The sequence below is a fragment of the Thermobia domestica genome, chromosome 2 (assembly GCF_964235325.1).
Source record: "Thermobia domestica chromosome 2, izTheDome1.hap1.1, whole genome shotgun sequence".
In the NCBI taxonomy this organism is placed as follows: Eukaryota; Metazoa; Arthropoda; class Insecta; order Zygentoma; family Lepismatidae; genus Thermobia; species Thermobia domestica.
Window position 1 is genome coordinate 78,472,650 of NC_137455.1, and position 23,659 is coordinate 78,496,308.

The window sequence follows — 23,659 nt, forward strand, 5'->3', positions numbered from 1 at the left end:
CGACCGATCTCAATCAAATTTTCAACATACATGAGTTTTCGGGCAGGCATTGTTTTAGGCTATTCAGTTTCACGATGCAACGTAGGGGAGGGGGAGGGGGAGAAATTTAAAATGATCAAAATGACCGATATTAGTGTTGAATCCATAATTTTCGGGGTCGATGAGAGAAACAGTGACACTTCTGATGCTGTTTCAATCCAAGTTCAACGCTGATAGTTGGGGAGGGAAAGAAAACAACGTAGGGGAGGGGAATAAACATTAAAAATGATTGGAAATGCCTAATATTAGTGTCGAATCCATAGTTTTAGGATTAGTTTAGATTTACGGTGACAATTTTGATGGCGTGTGCCGCAGCACTGTTGAGGGGGAGGGGAGCATTATATGATAATGATCGAAAATGAACAATATTTGTGTCTATTCCGTAGTTCTCGCGATCATTCAGATGAGCAGTGACATTTCCATCCAGTTTAAATCCAAAATCATCCCCGCAAGTTGTAGGAGGGGGAGAAAGTTTTATATAAAAATGATCGAAAACTACCACTATCAGTATCGAATGTAAAGTTTTCTGGATCGCTTAGATGAACAATGATACTTTTGATCCTGTTTAAATTCAAATTCGAACCTTCAACTTGGAAGAGGAAGAGATTTAAAATGATCGAAAATGACTGATATTAGTGCTGAATCCACATTTTTGGGGGTCACTGAGATGAACGGTGACACTTCCAATGACATGGGCTGCAACATGGCGGAGGGGGATATAATGGTCGAAAATGACCGATATTAGTCTTGAATTTATAGTTTTTGAGATCACCGAGATGAACAGTGACACTTCTGATGCTGTTAAAATCCAAATTCAACCCCACATCTTGAGAGAGGGGAAGAGAAATAAATCAAAAGGATAAAAAATAAGCCATATTAGTGTCGAATTCATAGTTTCCGAGGTCGCTGAGATGACCTGTGACACATCCGATTTCCTGCCGGGCAACATAGAAGAGGGGGAGATATATAAAAATGGTCAAAATTTTTCGATATAAGTGTTTGATCCGTAGTTTTTAGGGCCGCTGAGATGAAGAATGACACTTCAGATCCCGTTTAAAATCAAATTCAGTCCGCAACTTGGGAGAGGGAGAGATAATAAAATGATCGAAAACGATTAATATTAGTGTCGAATTCATGATTTCCGGGGTAGCCGAGATGATCAGTGATCTTTCCGATGCCGTTTAATTCGATGCCATTAAAAACGAAACAGCATATTTCGTGGTGACTGAACACATGAGAGACGGGATTGTGCATTTAAATTTTCATTTTACCCAACAAAGCGGGTAAATATATGCTGGTAAAACTTCATAACTTTGGAACCACTGAATAGATCTCATTCTAATTTTCAACGTGGATGTAGTTCGGAGCTGGAATGACTTTTATCATTTTAGTTTTACGGTATATATATATATATATATATATATATATATATATATATATATATATATATATATATATATATATATATATATATATATATATATATATATAGAGAGAGAGAGAGAGAGAGAGAGAGAGAGAGAGAGAGACCACCCGGTAAAGGCATTTTTCTGTTCGAAGTGCACGTAGAAACTTCAAACAAAAAATGAATCACTGCTGACGACAAACAAGAAGTATCCCCCTTTTCCTTAACCCCAACCGAAGTTGCGCATTGTGGGTCTTCAAAGGTAGGCCTAGTATATCATCTTGGAACACGAATCAAATTTGCGGACAGATAACCGGGTCTGTAAATGTCTGAGGGTTCAGTAAATATATATTCCGGTGCACGCTAATCTATTGAGAACAATATCCATGCGACACACGTTTCAATATGCCTCTGAAACAAGTTAAGAGCCGTAAATTAGTTAGAAATAAATAATTGCTAGCTTATTCTCAGATCGGTGTTGTGGTTGCAACGACAGTAGCAACACCATGCGGCTTAGCTGTAATGCTTTTGCCTCTACCAAAGTCGATGGTGATAAGTAACTTAAGATTAAAAGGTAAAATCTTCTATCCCACAGCGGTCTAGGTTGGTGATTGAAAGGATATCTTTCTTACTCATCGTAGTTTCAGGAGACAGTATAGTTGTATCTCTTTGCCTTTTGCAACCTCCGCGGCAGGTTGTTATAGAAATACGGAGTTTACAAAACCTCCGTAACACAAAACGATCTCAGAAATAGTTTAGGAAGGTCACTGGATCACCACTGGGACTTATTCTTCTGTCCACTTGAGGTCCTCTTTTATGACTGTCTTCTGAAGAGGAAGTTGGTGAAGAGAGGGTTGATCATCTTCAATTTCCTTCGGAACCAACTGCGCGTCTTTATGGTATCCTTCTTCCACCGTCTGTTGGTGATTATGTTTTGAATAGAAAACACGTGCTTCTGAATGAAGCATGCTTTATGGTAGTTGCTTACACCTGAGATACTGAACCTTACATCCCCCACACCAGGAACAGAATTCACAAGATTATTTGAAAAACACAAACATTGCTTTGGAAACATCTGTTAAAAACGTTGTATCTTCATGGCAAAATCCTTGATATGTGCCAGTAAGTAGGAACATAAGCCCGTAAAACTGCAAAATTCTCTTTTGGTGGAATCTTGAACTCTATATTTTTAGCTTTCTTGCAGAGGTTTTAAAAGAATTACCTGATACTAAATATACGAGAACATTCACTCTGAGTAAAATAAATTTGTCTTAGGGGAAGCACAAAAATTTCTTAATTTTTAAAATAAAATTCCCTTAGGTATTATTGAAAAGTGTAGCCTCTCAGCACGATGTCATCGGCAAAAGATCTTATTCGTTAATCAATGTAAAATCATCCTAGTTGCAATTAAGAGAGCTTGTGTGCTAATTTATTAGGTGGTTATGTATTTTTGCCTTTTGAAGTGTTTAACACATACTCAATTGACTGGAATGGCACCCACAGGTATTTAATGTAAGTTTTACACTGCTGTAAATTCAAAACAATTCTAAATGCGTTCGTATTTGGTTTCTTGACAATAATTTGTGGCGAGGCGAAGCTATTATCGTCTGTGGGTTGTATAATTCTAGCATTAATAAGGTCTTGAATTTGTTTGTTTTCCTGATCTCGAACATGCATTGGAACAGGGAGATTTGTTCTGGAACACTGCCGACTTAGGGATTCTTATTTTATGACTGTAGCCCTATAATGTCCAATGCCGTCCGGAGTGTATAAAAACATTTTTGTATTTGTATAATAACTCGTGAATGGCATGTTTCTGCGACTGGTCTAAATTAGGATTAATATCAAAAACATCAATTTTGAAAATTTTTATCTATACTTCAAAGAATTGTCAATCTCCTATTTTATTGTACAATTTTTATTTTCTTCTATTGAGTTTGCTTCCATTATTGCAAAAGATTAATCTTGACATGCCACAAGTTCCACCACTGGCGTATTTTCCTCAAAGTTACAGGATAACTGGACTGGACATTACCAGTCATGTTGTTTACGTGTAAGCTTTGCTCGATAGCTTGTATATGTCAAGGAAGTCTTGGAGAAACGATACGAAGAAAGATGTAGAATCATCAATCTGTCTTTTTGCTATCACCGGAATAAATGCGTGGAAAAGTGGAACTAAAGTAATGCGTTTGTCGATAAAAATGCAAGCTTGTTTTCGTTTTCTAAGTATATGAGTCGTGCGTTGTGATAAAATGTTTTCGTGGTTCTTCTCTGGGAATGTTGGCTTTTTATGATTTTTAAATAGAGAGATAAGATTCTTTGTTAAATCGATTGTAACATGTAAACGTTTTAGCAAGTCTAAACCAAAAATAACTGGAATACATGATTTCTTCATCATACGAAAGTAATGATAGAATTTCGTTTCCCAACTTTGAATGGTACCATTGCTACATATTTCAAGTTAATTTTATTTCATATCCCTTTAACCGCTGTTTTATGTTATATTAATTGAACATCAGGAAGTAAATATTCGAAAGGCCAGATGGAAATGCTCGGTCCGGTGTCCACTAGCACTGTTCGTCTGCGTAATTTAGTGATTATTTATAGGATTTGTTCTGTCATTACAATTGCTTGATATTTGACTCCAGAACAAGAGTTGGCCCTACTCGCTTTTTGGACGTTTAAAATAGGTAAAAGCATAGGTGCCGGAACCTAGGGGCTCAGACCCCTTCAGCCCCCCCAATATTACCGATGAGGGGGCTGAGCCCCCCCCCCAATATTTCAGTTATGTTTTCGTATTATTTCTTCAAAATACTTTTTCCAGACAGTTTTAGAAAATAACTACTCAGGTGCGTTTTCAGTTTCAGAATATAATATTTAGTTTTCTTTAGTAAAATTAGTGTCGCCAAACAACTATTTTTCCGTTTCAGAACTTTTATTGAAAAGAGGAAAGAGAATACTTTTTTTCTCCCGTTCCCAGCTTCAATTCTTTACTGGTGACTGTATTGGTGAGTATTGTCTTCCTGGAGCATCAAAACAGAGAGAGAGAGAATTACCGTCATTTTATTACTATATGAGCGGATGTAAAGGACAAGTATAGTGCGCCTTTCTTTCTAGGAATTCTGGAAGCCTTCTGAACTTTCCCTGCTAGCAGTTGCAACACATGCTAGTTTATATAGGGGTTTATGACCCCTGGTTGCAGAAAATCAACCCTGCTTCCCTTTCTTTGTTCTGAAGTTTTTCTTTCTATATTTTCAAATATTGAGTTTTGGTCATTTTGTGGAGATAATGCAGTCAGTAATAACGTATACTCCGATGTGTTTTGTCCCAAAGATTTCGTGTCGTGTCGGTGTGTTAGTTTGTCGATAATGTTGACACAAGAAATAAATATTATTGTGGTGACGTGTTATTGTTTCAGTTTTCTGGAAGAAGAGGAGCGTGAGTTTTAGTGGTGTTTGTTTTATTTATTCACTCATTCATTATTTGCGGGTCAATAGTGTTAATTGAACACTTGAAAAATGGATCGTTTTATACTGAGAACGAAAAAAAAAGTGCAAAATGAATCTTCTATTTCAGTGATTGACAATATTGATAGTAGTGCTTCTGTTGTTGAGGAAGAGAGAGAGGAAATGTCAATGCCGTCTTCATCTACAGACAGATCTATATCAAATAAAAGAACCTTTCAGGTACATTGGGGTGAGAAGTTTCCTTGGTTGTTTTATGACGCTAAAGTAGACGCGGCATTTTGTAAAATTTGCAAAGACGCATATGAGAAAAAACTTTTGAGGTTTTCATCAAAAATGGAGTTAACCTTTATTGAAACTGGTTTCCGTAATTGGAAGAAAGCGCTGGAAAGAATGAGAAAACATGAAAGCTCTGATTGTCACTGAGAATCGTTTTCAAAACTTCATGTTCTGAATAGCAAGATCAATGTATCTTCCCAGCTCTCTGATGGTAAAAGAATTCAGATGGAAGAGAGTAGAATTGCCCTACTGAAGATACTTTCTTCTTTGCGTTATTTGGCTGTTCAGGGACTAGTTATAAGGGGTCATACTGACGACAAAAGCAATTTCAATCATTTGCTCCGGTTGAGAAGTAAAGACAGCCCTATCCTTAAGTTGTGGCTTGAACGAGAGAGAGAGAGAAAAGATGGATATCACACGATATATGTAACGAAATGTTATCAATTATGAGTAATGCTGTAGTGATGCAACTTGTGTCCACTATAAAATCCACAAAGTTTTACGCTTTGATTGTTGACGAAACAGCAGATATCTCAGTGCAAGAACAGATTTCCTTTTGCTTTAGAATAGTCACCAACGATCTTGAAATTGATGAAATTTTTCTAGGCTTTTACTCAACAAATGACACACAGTCAAAAACGCTTTTCAAAATAATTCAAGATGTTCTTCTACGTTTCAGTTTGGAAATAACGTATTGTAGAGGCCAGTGTTACGACGGCGCTTCCAATATGGCTGGCGTACGTGGAGGACTTCAAGCAAAAGTATCTCAATTAGAATCGAGGGCTTCTTACGTACATTGCTTTGCTCACTCTCTTAGCTTGGTTGTTGAAGATACTTTAAGAAATGTGACAGGCTGTCGAAATGTCCTCAACCTGGTAAGGGAAATAATTGTTTTTGTAAAACATTCCCCTAAGAGACTGGCTTTCTTTCATCAACTGCAAAGTGAAAATGATAAGTCGATTAATTTACGACCGTTTTGTCCAACAAGAATGACAGTACGGCATGTCTCTCTTCAGTCGTGTTACCTTAACTACCATGAGCTTATGGATTTTATGTCAGAGCAATCTTTATCAGATAAGTCAGATGCTGGTGCCAAAGCACATGGCTTCCTGGTTCAAATGCACTCGTTCGATTTCTTTTTTCATCTCGCATTGCTAATGAAGCTGTTTTGTCACATACATAGCGCAAATACAGCATTACAAAAGAAAACTTTATGTATTCAAGATGCTGTAAATATGATTTCAGCCTACAGCTCACTTTGCAGAATTTCCGAACAGATACTGAATTTGACACGTTCTGGGCAGATGTAGTAGGAAAAGCAAACGAACTTGAGCTTTCAGAACCAGCTATCCCGCGACCAAGAAAACTTCCAAAACGGATCAATCAAGGTGATAATCCCCATGAATATGAAAACCCGCAACAGCTATATCGTCAACAATATTTTGAAACTATTGACACAGCAGTACAGTGTTTAGAATCACGGTTTGATACTAAAATAAAACATTTTCTAGGGCTCTGTGAACGGTTTATCATTGGTGAAACAAATGATGTTAGTGCTATAGACGAATTTTACAAAGACGATATAGATATCGAACGGCTCAAGCTACATCGTGATATGTTACTTGATCTTCGCAAAACACAAACTAGCTCCGAACCTTTCCGAAGTTTCGCGTGTGTTCTTGACCTCTTAAAGCAAAACACTTATCTTCAAACCATGTTGCCAGAAATCGTTAAGTTCGTTCGATTATTTTTGACGCTACCATCCACTAGCGGAGAGATCCATTTCTTCTTTAAGACGACTAAAGTCCTATCTACGATCTACCATGGGACAAAACGGCTCAACGCGTTAGCAATTTTAAATTGTCATCAAGAACTTTCTGCAGGACTCGATCTTGATCTTATTGCAGACGAATTTGTAATGCGCACCGAAATTCGCAGGCAAACCTTTGCTATGAAAAAGAAGTAATTCTCCATTTGCCACCTACAAACCTGAACCTGGATAGAAGAAAATCAACTAAATACAAGTAGTTAATATTAACATAATATTACAATTTAATAAGAAATTTAAATTTGGTAATCATATCTTATTCCTACGTCTATTTTATTGTCTCGTATCATTCAAACATTGGAAATGTTCAAACTTTTTTTTTTCTGCCTCCCAGCACAAATATATGTATTGTTACGGGAGAGAACACTCCCTTTTACAGTCGCCTTTCATATATGAACAAATAATCATGTCCCATTGATGTCCGTTATTAAGAGGTTTAACTGAACTTATTATGAGATAAAAGGTTAAACAGTTTATTGGTTATAGTGAATTCTTAGCCATTATCGTTTCTGAATTGTTGCAACTGTATTGTTGAGTTGATTTGATTATTATTCATCGTATCTTTTCAGCAACAAGGCTATATGAGACATGGATCTACAATTTAAGCTGAAATCCGACCCACTGTAGTTCAACGCTCTCCCACCGGGAATCGAACCCGGGACTATGTGCACCAAATGGACGCGCGCTAGCCACTAGACCAGTTGAGAGAACTGCAACTGCATTGTGACGAGTTGTCAGTAGTCCATTATTGACGCACAGAAACGGGGAACGTAAATAGTGAGAAAGTGAATGAAAACTGTTAACCAAACGAAGCGGGGGGAGGGAGAACTTAGGCTACAAGCAGGGACGTAAGCATGGGTGGGCCCTGGGGGTCCGGATCCCGCCCCCGAAATCCGGACTTTTTGTAAATTTAGTCTAATTTTAGGGGCAATTTTACAATTTTTAATATAATTTAGCCTGAAATTGTGTTTGGACCCCCCGAAAAGCTTTGGACCCCTCCCGAAATAAATTCCTGCTACGTCCCTGGCTACAAGGTGTCTAAATCCACTCTGATTAAAACCAGTTGGTTTTCAACCAACTAACCTTAAATCATTGTTTCTATTTAGAGTAGTTGAGCCCCCCCCCCCCCAATGTTTTCTTCGTGTCGGCGCCTATGGGTAAAAGCACAGTGCCTACGCTTTCTGCATCTTGCGAAGTCCAGTATTTCATCTTCTGTTGTGGATTTTGTTGGAGGTTTTGTGGTGACCTGATTCCTCTATACTTCTCCCCGTTCTAATAGTTTTTTTTTTTTTTCTTAATCGATTATTCCCTTAATTCCCATTTCTGTTTTGGTTATGCAAACTGGTTTGTGCAACTATTAAATACGGCTCTACTATTTTATTGGCCAGGGAAGAAAAATCGTTTTAAACAAGTTTTCTCCTGCTGTGGAGATTCTACGACGTCGAGGTTAGACTTATGATCTTTCTCTAGTTGTGGTGGTGATATTGGAGTATGTAATAGCAGAGAGGATTATATTGAAAAATAGGATTTTGTATAGGTACTGCTAAATTGACATTAACTTTATCCTGTAATGATTCAAGAGACTGAGGTAGTACATTTATGTATATACAAGTATAGTGCGACAATAATATATCGATTTTTTTTTTTTTTTTTTTTTTTTTTTTTTTGCAATAGAGAAATGAAAACTGCGCCGAAAGCAAATATGCTTCTTCGTTGCTAAGCGGTTATCGTTCGCGCCTTTGGAGTGGGAGACCCGGGTTCAATTCCCGGCGGGAGCTCATGTGTTTCGGATTCCACGTTAATCAGTAGTTCCCTTCTCATATAGCCTCGCTGCTGAAAGGGATGTTAAACTCAAAATCAACTCAACTGAAAGTATATGTCTATCAAGTGGCTAGCACAAATGTCAGTAGTCGAACAATAACAGTTACACATTATTATTATTATTATTATTATTGAATAGAACCTTGCAATTAGGTTTTATTCCCTGAAGATGGGAAATTCAACTACGAAATCTCATAGGTAGTTATATAATGCTCATATATTAAGCATTGTGTAGCATTTGAGTTGCGCAATATTTCGTAGGGCAGTGAGTCTTTGAAGCATGTCGGTAAGACAGAAAACCGAGAGAACGTGCACATGTAGAAGCCACGGATCAAGTTTTGTTGGTGACTAATTTTGGTTTCCAATGGTCTCGCTATTCTTTCATTAAATTAACAGTTGAATCCTTTAAGAGCATATGTATGAATTTCATGAAGAGATCGAAGTAGAAAAAATTCTGTAAGAGTACTGTAAATATGTGAGACAAAGGGATAAAAAAAAGTTATCAGAAAAGTGAAGGCACATATTATTGCTAACCATTCGCATTAAAATTGACAACATTGCATATTAGCATAAGCTATGGTTTGTTTCATAGTTAGTACGGCTAAAACAGTAAAATAGATAAATTGATTCGATTAGACAAATATATTATAATATTCCAGAGAAACAAACATTTTAAGTGATACAAGATTACGACGTTCAATAGTATAATAGTATATTTGTGTTTTGTTGCTAAATGTTAATTGAAGTAACATGATAATGTCTTAACCTCTTAAAATCCACCCTTTGTCACTTTTAAACTTACTGCCTTTTTCGTCTTCTTTTGCAGTATTCTTACCGTTTATTACTTCATTTTCGACGTTATAACAAAAATATTAAATTCGGTGGTACGAATATTTCAGTTAAGTTGATTTTGAGTTTAACATTCTTTTCAGCAGCGAGGCTATATGAGACGGGAACCATAGATGTTCATTTTACTTCGACCTCACTCACCCTCGCCCTCGCAGTAGCAGTTGGCCCTCGCCCTCGTTCACCCTCGCCATTGCGAATGATATTGTCCGTCGCCCTCGCGCGCCCTCACCCTCGCAGTTGAAACTTGTCCTCGCCCTCGCCGTCGAAGCTTGTCCTCGCCCTCGCGCACCCTCGCCCTCGCAGCCAAAACTTGTCGTCGCCCTCGCGCACCCTCACCCTCGCCATCGAAGCTTGTCCTCGCCCTCGCGCACCCTCACCCTCGCCATCGAAGCTTGTCCTCGTCCTCGCGCACCCGCGCCCTCGCTGCCGAAACTTGTCCTCGCCCTCGCGCACCCTCGCCCTCGCCGTCGAAGCTTTTCCTCGCCCTCTCGCACCCTCACCCTCGCCATCGAAGCTTGTCCTCGCTCTCGCGCACCCTCACCCTCGGTGTCGAAGCTTCTCCTCGCCCTTTTCGTCGAAGCTTTTCCTCGCCCTCGCGCACTCTCACCCTCGCCATCGAAGCTTGTCCTCGCCCTCGCGCACCCTCGCCCTCGGGATAGGAGTTGTCCATTATCCTCGCTCCACCTCGCCTTCGTGCTCAAAACTTTTCCTCGCCCTCGCGCACCCTCGCCCTCATATCATTGAGGGCGAGGGTAATTGAGGGTGAGGAGGCCTCGAGAGGGCCTCCTTCGTGAGGATCAGAGCATCAATTATTCAACCTATTTGTTGAATTATTTCCTTATCGTCAGTGGCAGATCCGGGGGGTGATCGGGGCGATCGCTCCCCCCCCCCAGAAGAGGAAACTTCTTTATTTTATATATACAAATAAAACGCATCCCAGAGTTTGGAGCTCTTAAAAGTAGCTCTAAGTAGCAGTATTACAACCCACCACCCCCACCAGAAGTCCGTCCTGGATCCGCCCTTGCTTAACATACGTTCTAAAGAAAGGAAACTAAACATATCATCGTATAACTTACTGTGGAACACCTAAAATGGAACAACTGTTACAATAGAGATCTCGGTCGATAGTGACGTTTACATCATTTATCAACAGTATCCAATGCCTTTACTTCAAAATGTTCCTTGAACTACGATGCAAGCATAAGTATTCAGCCACACAAGGGCGGCTCTCATGAGGGTGAGGGTGAAATCAAGGTTTGATGAGTGGCGGCATAGTGACTGCCGCGGAATATCTGTCAGAATTTGACGGTCAACACGTTGGCCATCCCTGATGTATGTAGCGTAACTGAGGAATTTGAACAAATTCAAAGGGAAAGATCTAAAGAGCTTAATTTTGAAACTCCGTCAGCAAACAAATAAAATACTTCAGAACACTATTGTTGAATTATCACTCGGAAATATATACCCACTCTAACCTATAACATGAATGACTTCATTGATTTGAATGTGAATCTAAGTTAATTGGTATTTTAAAATATAAACTGAAATGTGTCAATGTGCTTGTAAGGTTAATTTCGATGCTCAAATATTGTTAATATTCACCACTAATAGAGATACATTTGTCCTACCTTAACAATGTTAACATTTTAATTATTTTCAATAATTGCCATAAATATGAAACTTTGTCTCAAGAAACTACCCTAGGGGCTAATTTGTGCACTTTATCACTTTGGTTTTGGTTCATTTTTGGCAGCTATCATTGCTGGAAAGTTTATTTTCAGTAATTCCCACAATTATGAAATGATACTTTCAAACGTTGTCTCAAGGATTCCTTACACTACAAATACGTAAAGGCAAATAAAAAATGAAATCTTTAGTTTAAGATCCCACTATTATGCAAGCTAAATGCTAAAGGAGACAGAAGTGAATGATGAAAGAAATAGTTGAATGAAAATGTGGTAGGAAACTGGAGAATCCCCAGAAAACCCACGAACACGATGTCCTCCACCACGAACTTACTTGGACGGGAATCGAACATGCGACCCTTCGAACAAAGGTAATTTCTCTATCGCTGAGCCACCGTTTTTCCCTAAATGGCACGCTCAGAGCTTTGCACCTCCAGGGGCCTTGGAAAGATTATCGAGCCTAAGATGATTTAGCACTGACTTTTATAAATCCACCAATTTAACAATTAATAATGTCGTGCAAACTTTAATACGTGCAAACTTTAAGATTGTAGTAATGAAAGAAAAGATGAAATATTTAGTTTAGCGCCCCAGAGTTAAGTAACTGCTAAAGGAGATGGATGAAATTGCAAGTGAATGATGATGAAAGAAATGGTGGAACGGGAAAGTAAGAGAACAAACCTTTATTTTCTTTAGCACAAATAATTAAATAATGTGTAGATTAATTGATTTCCAGAAATTTTATTATAATTAGCAATTAAAAACTGAAAGGGCGATCACAAACTTTTCTTGCCCAGGACCTCGCAACAATTTGTTACACGCTGCCATACATCATTAAAACAGGAGTAGAGTGACTGAATTATTTTGCTCTGTGGTTGAAAAGTAATAACGCAAAACAGACAATTATTGACTTGAAGAGATAGGATAGTTTAAAAATTCTGACTGGGGAATAAAATCTTCATTTTTACGTCCTACGATTATCGCAGTCTTGTAGCCAACCTGGAACGAAAGAGATTCAGCCCACTGAAGATTCTTTGCGAATATCATTTCAATGTGAATTTCGAACAAAGATCTAAGCTTACCTTCATGCTTACGTTACGTCAAACAACTAACATATAAGGTGGAAATTATTCAACTTTTTTCATAAGATGTAATCCAGCTGACTAATTAAAATTTTATAAGCTTTATTGTTATATGTTGATTGATTAAATGTTGCACCTGATAATATTTAAATATGTAGTCGTTACTGCTTGTTACATAGTATTAGCGTGTGTAATAGTTGTATGGGGGAGAGGAGTATTTAAACGCTAATATGCTAAAGTGAAATATTTACATAAAAATTAGGATAATTAAACATTTTCAATAATTCCCTCTTAGACTTAGACTCTGGTTATAGGTTATTATCGGTGATTACTGAAAGTTAATGATATTGAAATATACAAAGGAAGTTAGTATAGTGTCTAGCAAGCATGTCTGCTTTGCAGCAAGTCTCAGGTTCGATTCCCTTGAGTGAAGTTTGAACGCATTATGGTGGTTCGGATCCTACCATAAACTATAGATTCACGTACCATTTAGCATCGGCATCGGTGATGAATTATAAAGGGACATTAACTCTAATACGTCAGAATACAGACAGATCGACTGATTCCCAGATATTCATAAGTAAAACTTATATTTTCCAAAACAGCAAATTACGTTAGTAGAGTGCTATTTTTTTCTAAATATAGATCATGAACGGTTTGAAATTATGTTTATTCTGTTGTGTGAGAACGTTTCTCTATAGTTAGAATTGAGGACATCTTCGAAAGTTCCCCTTCGGGAGGATGAACACTAAGAATCATGAAATTATAAGTGTAAACCTGAATGCAGTTTTACCCACTTATCTCAATAGTAATCTATGTAAATGTAAGGTCACTTGACAGGTCCAAATGTAAGGTCACTTGACCAAAGGCTTAGATAATGTCCCCACAACCTCCACGATGCGGGGCCACCAACTCCAGGGATGTAAAATATATAGAAAATGTTTAGAAAGTAGAGGCGAATAACTAGGGGCTGCAGCGGGCAGGGGCTGTGTTGCAATAATAGACTATCAAAAACTTCCTACTCAAGTCCTAAAATTTCACACGGCGTACACCATAGTCTTAAAATTTTCACAGAGTATACGCTAGTCTTAAAAATTTCACAGGTTATATATGCTAGTTTTGAATATAGTACTACACGCCTTGAAGCAGAAAATATGCGCAAATGACTAAGATTGAGCAATACATCTTCGTATACTCTCGACTACACCCCTGAATATATGCTTTTATTTTCTTAGTTTGCTTACATACGTGTGACGAAAATCTGGGAGGAACGCGACCACCCAAGCCCCTCGTTACGACGCCCATGATTAGATGAACCATAGCCGAATACTTCAGGTAGTTTTGTTTCTTTATTTCTAAGTTTTCCTATGCTTTGCTGACTAAATATCAGTTGTCAGGGAGCTTTAAAACTTGCGATATAGAACCAAATCATTCTATTTTAATATCCTATTTAGCGAAAAAAATAATAATAAAAACGTCGATAATGAAGGGTAACAGATCACAGAAAGAAGCCTACTGGACGCCCAAAATAGTCTCCCTTTTCAAGACTGTGCGCTGCATATTCTTACACTATATTAAAAACGCTTTCAAAGATACCAATCTTTAAAAAAAAAAATAAATAAATAAATAAATAAATAAATAAATAAAATAAAAAAATAAATCTTTAGTTTAACATCCAACGGTTATGCCATCGATGGCTAAAGGAGACTGATGGAATTGCAAGTGAATTATGATGAAAGAATAGGTGGAATGAGAAAACTGGAGGAAATGGGAAAATCCCAAGAAAACCCAAGTATACGCTATCGTCCTCCACGAACTCACTTGGCCTGGGATCGAACGAGTGACCCCTGAAACCAGAGATTGGCTGTAGCACTGAGCCAACGTACTCACGTCCAATAATACCAATCGTGTTAATCGTTTAATTGCAATAAATATTTTCGTTTTTAGTTTTCTATGGCCATCTATGAATCAAAGTCATTCCATCAAGTCTTTTTCCATCTGATCTACTGCATTCTGATGATTCTCTCATTGATTGTGTTTGTTCAGATATCAGCGCTCTTGTCATTTACTGCTGAATGACGCGAGTGACTGTCTGTCTACCAACACTCTTTAAACATGACAGTGTAGTGGACACTTCTTATCTAAAACGTCTCCAGCACAGGGAGGGCAACAATGAGGCACACTTACTTCTTAATGTAGCGCTATTTCTACCTGGAAACTTTCATGGGAAAAATCAAATATTATTCTTATTTGCATTATTATTTTTAATAATTATGTATGTACACACGAGAAATTGTCTACTGCAATTAATTGAAAGAAAAAATACGATTAATGTATAACCTTGCTATGATACTAACTTTTCATCTAGGGGACATGGCAGATAATATTTTAAATTTTGCCTCTCTCCAAAAGAGGTCAAACAGCAAACTCCAAAACAGTTGCTTTTAAGGAAACTTGTCCTCCTCCCTCGCGTGCCCTCGTTCTCCTGAAGGAAGTTGTCTCTAGCCATCGTGCACCCTCGCTCCCGCAGTAACACTTGGCCCTCGCCCTCGCGCACCCTCGCCCTCTTCGTCGAAGCTTTTCCTCGCCCTCGCGCACCCTCACCCTCGCTGCCGAAACTTGTCCTCGCCCTCGCGCACCCTCACCCTCTTCGTCGAAGCTTTTCCTCGCCCTCGCGCACCCTCACCCTCGCCATCCAAGCTTGTCCTCGCCCTCGCGCACCCTCGCCCTCGCGGCCAAAACTTGTCCTCGCCCTCGCGTCACTGTAGGCGAGGGAACTTGAGGGTGAGGATGCCCTCGAGAGGGCACTCTCGCGAGGGTGAACATCTCTGACGGGAACTACTGATTAACATGGAATCCGAACCACATGAGATCCCACCGGGAATCGAACCCGGGTCTCCTACCTGGTATGAATAATGTATCTTGTCTCGTGTTTCTTTAGGCATATAATATTGTTCTCCCGCTGGCCTTATAGCTAGCACGTGCCTCTTTGGTCACATGGTCTCACGGAAGCATTAATAAAATCTGAACTATTATAGTGGTTCGGATTCCACCTTAACTTATAAGTCTCTCTTACAGCCTCGGTGTTGAAAAGAAACCCTAACCTTCATCGAAAAACAAACAGATATAACCCTACTTTAGTCTCGCCATTCCATTTCAAAATGAAATTAAATCTTACAGTTTAACGTCCCACAAATATCCTTGTTAGGTTAAGGGAGGCGATGGTTAAGGCAAGGGAATGACGATGGAATAATTAGTAGAATGAGAATGTGGAAGGAAATGGGAGAGTTTCGAGAAAACCCATGGAAACGATGTTGTCCACCACAAACTAACTTCTTCGGGGATTGAATCAATGCAGTATTCCATTTGAAATCAAATGAAATTTCTAGTTTTATATCCCTTGGTTATCCTCTATAGCTTATAATCGATGGGTGATTAATGAGAGTGAATGATTATGAAATAATTGGTGGAAAGGAAAATGTGGAAAGAAATTGGAGGGCCCAAAAAAGTCAACAGCATATATCCATGTGATTCATTTGCTACAAAGTTAACTAGTGTTTAAAGGAATTGCTCTAATTGCATTGCTCACATTTACTCACTGAACTCGCATTTTACACATTTTACACACAATATCTTTGTTTGTTTGTTAGTGTCTTCGTTTGTTACAATTACTCCTTTTGCAAATGCCCAGTTGTTTTGGGTGCTCACTTGTACGTACCCAGTCAGGTTCGAGATACTGCATTCTGGTGCCTCTGGAAATGTAGCTTTATCGCTGGCGCAACTTTTGAGAGCGTATCAGGAAAATAGCTCCATTGGTAAAGCAGATATGAGTGCATACTCGGTTTTCCTATGGCCCAGCTTGCATACACCTTTTGTAGGGTAGACAAACAGGGGTGTGTGTGTGTGTGTGTGTGTGTGTGTGCGTGTGTGTGTGTGTGTGTGTGTGTGTGTGTGTGTGTGTGTAATCTATGTTCTTTCCTTGACAACATGGATCAATCATGGTATTTATCACTGACCGTTGAACGGGTACAAATGTAACATGGCGATCGGGGACGATTGTAACACGTTATAATGGTCCCAGACAAAGTTGTACTGAACCATTATGAAAATAAACTAGATATGATCGAAGATAATACAATTGACAATGCTTTTCCGGGGCCACAAGTACGTAGGAGGGGACCCGCCCCCCAAAAATCCTTGGCGGCCTTAGTGTATAATATATCATTATGGATATTATAGGGTAAGAAAAGACTTTCACCCCATATTCTATTATGGGCTCTCCCTAACTTCTTTATACATCCTCACAAACGTTTGTGGCTGGCTGGGGATCACTACTTTTCGATGTTGTATCAGAATAGGCTAATGTTTTAATATACCCCTTCCTTGTGATGTCTTTAAATTGCCTATAAGCTTTTAAAGACTCATTTCTCAAATAGGTTCCCTTTCTGATTCATCAGAAACAATCAACAATGTAACTTTTCACTTGTTTTACTTAATCTCTCTATCACACGGTAGCGCATTCTCTGTTCGCGTCGTCACCGTGTGCGTGGGTTTTCTCGAGGTTCTCCCCTTTCCTCCCACTTTCTTCATTCCACCATTTCATTCAGTACTCATCATCACCGTCTCCTTTAGCCTAGCCGGCATAATCGTGGGACGTAAAACTCACAAATTTCATTTCATTTTTTCATTTCTGTTCGCGTCGTTGTGTGAGAGATGTGTATAGGGGGTACAAATGCAGTGTAGGTGTCTATTAGTACAATATCATTAGGACTTGAAACAGTGGCATAACAATAGGGTAGGCATTGCCTAGGGACGCACTGCGCTTGGGCATATTAGAGAGTATGAGGGTGCCATTACGGAAATGAAATGAAATCTTTGAGTTTTACGTCCCACGGTTATGCCGGTTAGGCTAAAGGAGACGGTGATTATGAGAGATGAGTGAAATGGTGGAATGAAGAAAGTAGGAGGAAACGGGAGAACCCCGAGAAAACCCACGAGCACGGTGTTAGTCCACCACAAAGTTCACTTGGCGAGGGCTGGGATCGAACCCGGGACCCCAAGCACCAGAGGTGAACGCTCTACCACTGAGCCTGCCATTACGGAGTTTGCCTAGGGACACCAAATGCCATTGTTACGTCACTGACTTGAATTTTTATGTCACGTCATATTTTAATATTGGCTTGCTTGTTCATATTTAAGTTAGGCCGAAGAAAAGTTATTTCGAGCTAATGTGGCACGGTACCGGTAACAACTAACTCATCATTCACGCATCTTGTTGACGCGTGTAAATTGTATATTTTTAAATAGATCTACTTTTAAATTTGAGGATGTAGTCTATACTCTTAGTTTGTTGTCCCCATCCTTTGTTAAACCTATCGGTATTATTATTATTATTATTATTATTATTATTATTATTATTATTATTATTATTATTATCATTATCATTATTATTATTATTATTATTATTATTATTATTATTATTATTATTATCTATATATTATCTATATATTGATATCGGTGTCTGAACAAACAACTTCAGATCCAAATTGAAAGCGACTATGTTTGTGACTCTTCATCTTTTGAACCACAAGACCGATATCGATCAAATTTTTTACGTAGATGCAGTTCTTGCCTGGGAATGTTTTTAGCTATTGGGGCCGCGGTGGCTCAGTGGTAGAGCGTTCACCTCTGGTGCTTGGGGTTCCGGGTTTGATCCCAGCCCCCGCCAAGTGAACTTTGTGGTAGACAAACACCACGTGTGTGGGCTTTCTCAGGGTTCTCCCGTTTCCTACCACTTTCTTCATTCCACCATTTCATTCATTACTCATCATCACCGTCTCCTTTAGCCTAACCGGCATAAGCGTGGGACGTAAAACTCAAAGATTTCACTTCTTCTTTTTTTTTTGTTTTTAGCTATTTACTCTGATGGTAGAAGTTAGGGGTTGGGGGAGGAGGGGTAACTATAAAAAATAAATAAAACTTAATAACTCTTGAACCAAACAACTAATCTCAATCAAATAGATGACGTTCGTGCCTGGGATAGATTTTGTTATTTCACTTTGATGGAACAATGGAAGGGTTGGAGAGGAGGAGGAGATGCACAAAAATTTAAAAAATACATAGAAATAAAAGTGGCCATGTTCGTGAGTTAATAACTTTTGAACCACTCGATCGATCTCAATCATATTTTCAACATAGATTAAGTTCGAACCTGGGAAGTTTTTTGTTATTTCAATTTGATGGTAGAACTTAAGGGAGGGGAGGAGAGGAGGGTAAATATATGAAAATGAGTAATAAGTCTTGAACCACCCGACCGATCTCGATCAAACTTTCAACATAGATTAGGTTTGGGAATGGGATGTTTTCATCATTTTACTTTGACGGCATAATGTAGGGGAGGGGAAGGGGGACATATGAAAAAAAAATAAAAGTGATTGTTTTTGTGACTTCATCTTGCTTAAGCCACCGAACCGATCTTAATCAAATTATCAACACATATGAGGTTCGGACCTGGGGTGGTTTTTATCATATCCCTTTGACGGTAGAAGTTAGGGTTGGAGGAGGGAAGGGGAGAGATATATAAAAATAAATAACACTTTATAACTCTTCAACTACCTGACCGATCTCGATCAAATTTTCAATATAAATGACTCTCAAGCCTGGAAGTTTTTTTAAAAATATTTTCGTATAAATAGAACTTAAGCCTTGAACTACCCAACCGATCTCGATCAAATTTTCAACATACATGACTTCGGCCCTGGGATGAATTTTATCATGCCGTGCCCCGCAACATGGGGAGGAGAGAGAGATATATAAAAATCATCGAAAATGACCAATATCAAAGAGCGCTTTAGTAATAGTAAAAATGGAACATATTACTATTTTCCCATAATTTAGCCCAGCGAAATCGGGGTGCGTCTTAGATTCGAGGATGTCTTAAATTCGAGTAACTATCGAGAAATTCTTAATTACAGATATTATTAACGTGTTATTAAAACTACTTTGCTAGCCGTAAATATTTTTATTTTTGTATTATATTCAATCATTCAAACAACAATAGTGTGCAGGACGTGCGGGTTTGCTAGTTATTGTTATCAGTATTATTTAACCATATATATTATTTTGCCATGCCATATATATTGTACTTTTCATTTGTATTGTTGTACATATTTTGAGAATTTTGTACATATTTCATAAATATTTCATCAATAACCTGATAATGTGGCATAACTCATTTATCCCGAAAAAAATTCCACAGGGAACAGGGATGAGTTTTTTCGAGCGATTTTCTCAAGAACTCTGTCTATTTTGTTCATATTTCATAAATAAACATTCTTTTAATTACAGCATAAATAAATAAACGTTTCAGCATAACTCCGGGGGAAGGAACGGTGACTTATTGGTAGACCACCTTCCTCTGGTGTATGAGGTCCCTAGCTCGATTCCCGATCAAGTAAGTAAGTTTGTGGTGGACAGCATTGTGTCCGTGAGTTTCTCGGGTACTTCTGTTTGCTTCCACATTTTCATTCCATCATTATTCACTTGATTTAATTATCTGTCTCCCTAGCCTAAAAGGCATAATTGTAGGACGTTAAACTAAAATATTTCATTTAATTTATTCCAGCATAACTCTGGAACGCCTGGAGCAATTTTAACCAAATATGGTACACAGATTACTTACAGTCTGGGAAAGAGTACTATCAGAGTAAGACCCCGCTTAGTACATCTAGGATGGTGTCGAAGAGGAAATATAACAATGATCGAAAACGACCCATATTAGTGTTAAATCCATAGTTTTTAAGGTCCATAAACTGATTTGTGACAGTTCCAATGCCCTTTAAGTACAAGTTCAGCCCCAGTGAGAGTAAGAGCCTCTAGCACCCCTATGGGAAGTAGGAGGAGTGACATATAAAGATTATCGAAAATCGCCGATATTAGTCTCGAATCCGTAGTTTTCCGGGTCGCTGAGATGAATAGTGACACTCGACGCCGTTTACATCCAAATTCAACCCCTATTAGTACTCCTGAGGGCGAAATGGTAACATGTAAAAATATTGTTAAAGTTCCTAAGTTGATTGGTGACAGTTTTGGTGCGCTTTAAGTCCTCGGTCAGCTCCCAGTTCAAGTAAGAACGCCCCTAGCAGTAATACAAGGAGGGGAGAGAAGAGAGATAAAAGTGATCAAAAACAACTGTTGTTTGTGTCGAATTCATAGTTTTCTGGGTCGCTTAGATAAACAGTGATACTCCCGATGCCGTTTAAGTACGATTAACGCTCGGGAGTGAAATGGCGACATGTAAAAATATTGAAAACGACCGATAATAGTGTTGAATCATTAGTTTTCAGCGTCGCTAAGTTAATTGGTGGCAGTCTTGATGCCGTTTAATTCCAAGTACAGCCCACAATGGGTGCAAGACCCCCTGATCACTCCTAAGAGAGAGTGGAAGGGACAGACATAAAAATGATAAGAAACGACCGATATTAGTATCGAATCCATAGTTTTCAGTATCGCTTAGGTGAAGAATGACACTTCCTTCAGATGCCATTTAAATTCAAGTTCAACCCCCATTAGCACCCTGGGGGAGGGTGAAATTGTTACATTTAAAAATAATTGAAAATGGCCGCGTGGGTTGGTCTAACTACACTGCTAATTTTTACTCTCCTTCCATGCCTTATACCATTCTTTAAATGGGTGGTCAAACCAATGCCTCATTCTTGGTATTGCATTTTTAATATACAGCAATGTTTTCTAGAATGTAATATGCAGATAGAATAATGTTAGTATGAAGGTTTAAAGTAAGTGATCATGCACTAGTAAATTAGAGGAGGAGATTAAATCAATTATCCTACGTATTTTAATACATTTAATACCGTATCTTATGTTTTCTCCCAGAGGAAAATTCTAGTGAGAAAATTGTTGTTAAAAAAAAAAAAATCAGGAATGCATATTAGAGGAAATTACTTGAAGTGTTATTTCATTTAATACAGTTTTTAAAGTTTTGATTTGGCGATAGGGTTATAACTCCTAGTATTCCTCCTAAATAAGGCCTTTTCTTCACTGAGAGATTGGAATTTTGTATTCAGCCACTCACCCATGCACGCATAGGCGGAGGAAGGGGGGGGGCAGTAGGGGCAGACCTTTTGTTCGGTCTCGGAGGTCTTGGTAGGTGTCCATCTTATAGGTGGCATTTTCATTTTTTGTCAAAAAGTTGGGGGCAATGCCCCCTCATAACTCCGTCCATACATGTACGTATAGTTCCTTTAAATATCCAATTTTCATTCAGTCGTTTCTGAAATCGGCCTTACATTACCACTCGTGGCAGCCTACAAGGGTTCTGAAGTTTCTTGTGCTTATTTGTTGAAACACTTCCTACTGTGAGTGTGGCCATTGTATTGTCTTCCACGACGATTGATTTCCATAGCTGACAATATTAGTAAATTTAATTTTACTGAGGTACTTAAATGAGGTTTTGAATGTGGGTTCCATTATGTCTACATACAGAAAATTATACTGTATTTTCCACGAAACTTACAGTTAGCGGATTTCTTGTTATCCTAGCAGTTCACTTGCTTCCTACATATGACATTTCGGCATTAAAATATACACAGAAATAATATCCACTAATGAAACACTAAGGTTTCGTACTTCATTGCAAAGTAAGAGGAGGAATTGGACTGATTGCAGAACAATCAGAGTTTCTGAATACAGATGTGTGCTATTATTAAATTTCTTCACAGCAATATGTAATCACAGAGATTTTAAAAACAGTGTAACGGTATTACAGTTGAAAGCGGTTAAACATATTATTCAAATAGTTGAAAACTCAAATTTGTGATGGAAAAACGATTTTAAAAACTCAGATCCCATTTGAATTTGTTATTGTGTATGAGTTTGATTTATGGCAAAGCTGTCGAACGAAACGTTTTATTGTCTATTAAGTGAACTATCAACAGAGACATCGGAAGCTACTAAAGTTAATTACAAAATTCAGGCAACTTCAAACTGGAGAACTTTCTAGAGGAAGATTAAATGAAGACCTCTTGAAACCATTACTCGTTTCGTCCGGTCTCTATGTTCCAACACTGTATAATATTCCCATGTATAATGTTCCAACACTGTATGTAAAGCGTGAATGGCCGAGAGCACCAAAGATTTCGTTATATTTTTAATCTTGGAAGTGACATATTTAGAAGAAACTATTAGTAACAAAGAGGCTGCTGATGAAGGCAGTGATCAGTAAAAATTTTCAGAGACAAGCCTATATTATGTGTAACCAGTATTTGCATTCAATAAACATGTTTTCACTATGTACTCTTGAATCATCGATTTTCTTCCCTTAGAAATAATGCCGAAGATATATTTTAAGTATGTGTATTTCATATTGCCGCTATAAGGAAAATAAAAGACAGCAACCAGAGCTTACAGCTGAATGGTATTCATAGGTTAAAGCGTATGCTAATGATGTAAATTTAATAGGGGATGATAGGAGAACAATAGAAAGAAATACAGAGGTCTTGTTAAACACTTGCAGAGATATGGGTTTAGAAGTAAATGCAGAGAAAACTAAATACATGGAAGTTCGCCGAGATCTAATACTGCAATTATGAATACGTCAAAATATCAAATAATGCTTTCGATAAAGTGGATAGAATACTTTCAAATATCTAGGATCAATGTTAACAGACCAAAACCACATCCACGAAGAAATTAAATGTCGACAGAAAGAAGGGAATTCAATTCAAAATCTTCTGTTGTCGCGAATTCTGTCGAAAATTTCGAACCTTGTCTGTTGTTCTGTATGGTTGCGAACATGGTCACTTACTCTGAGGGAAGAAGGAGATTGAAAGTATTTGAGAATAACATTCTGCGACGAATATTCGGAGTCAAGAGGAACGGGAATGGGGAATGGCGGAAACTTCATAACGAAGAACTGCATAATTTATACAGTTTACCAAACATTGTTAGGATCATCAAATCTAGGAGGGCCAGGTGGACATGTCATGTAGCCAGAATGGAAGAAAGTAGGAATGGTTTCAAAGTTTAAGCTGGAAATCCAATCGGAAAATAACCATTAGGAAGTCCTAGGCGAAAATGGCAGGACAATATTAATAGAGATCAAAAATAGAAATACAAGGTACAGGTAGAAACTGGATTCAATTGGCTAAGCACAGAAATCAATAGAGAGCTTTTGTGAACGCGGCATTGAA

General features: G+C 38.3%; 1 protein-coding gene across 4 annotated transcripts in view; it reads left to right on the top strand.

The window, feature by feature from the left end:
• The window catches only part of LOC145673108 (mannosylglucosyl-3-phosphoglycerate phosphatase), a 304,267-nt gene that overhangs the window by 7,821 nt on the left and 272,787 nt on the right, over nucleotides 1–23,659 (top strand). The gene's annotated exons all lie outside the window — the stretch shown is intronic.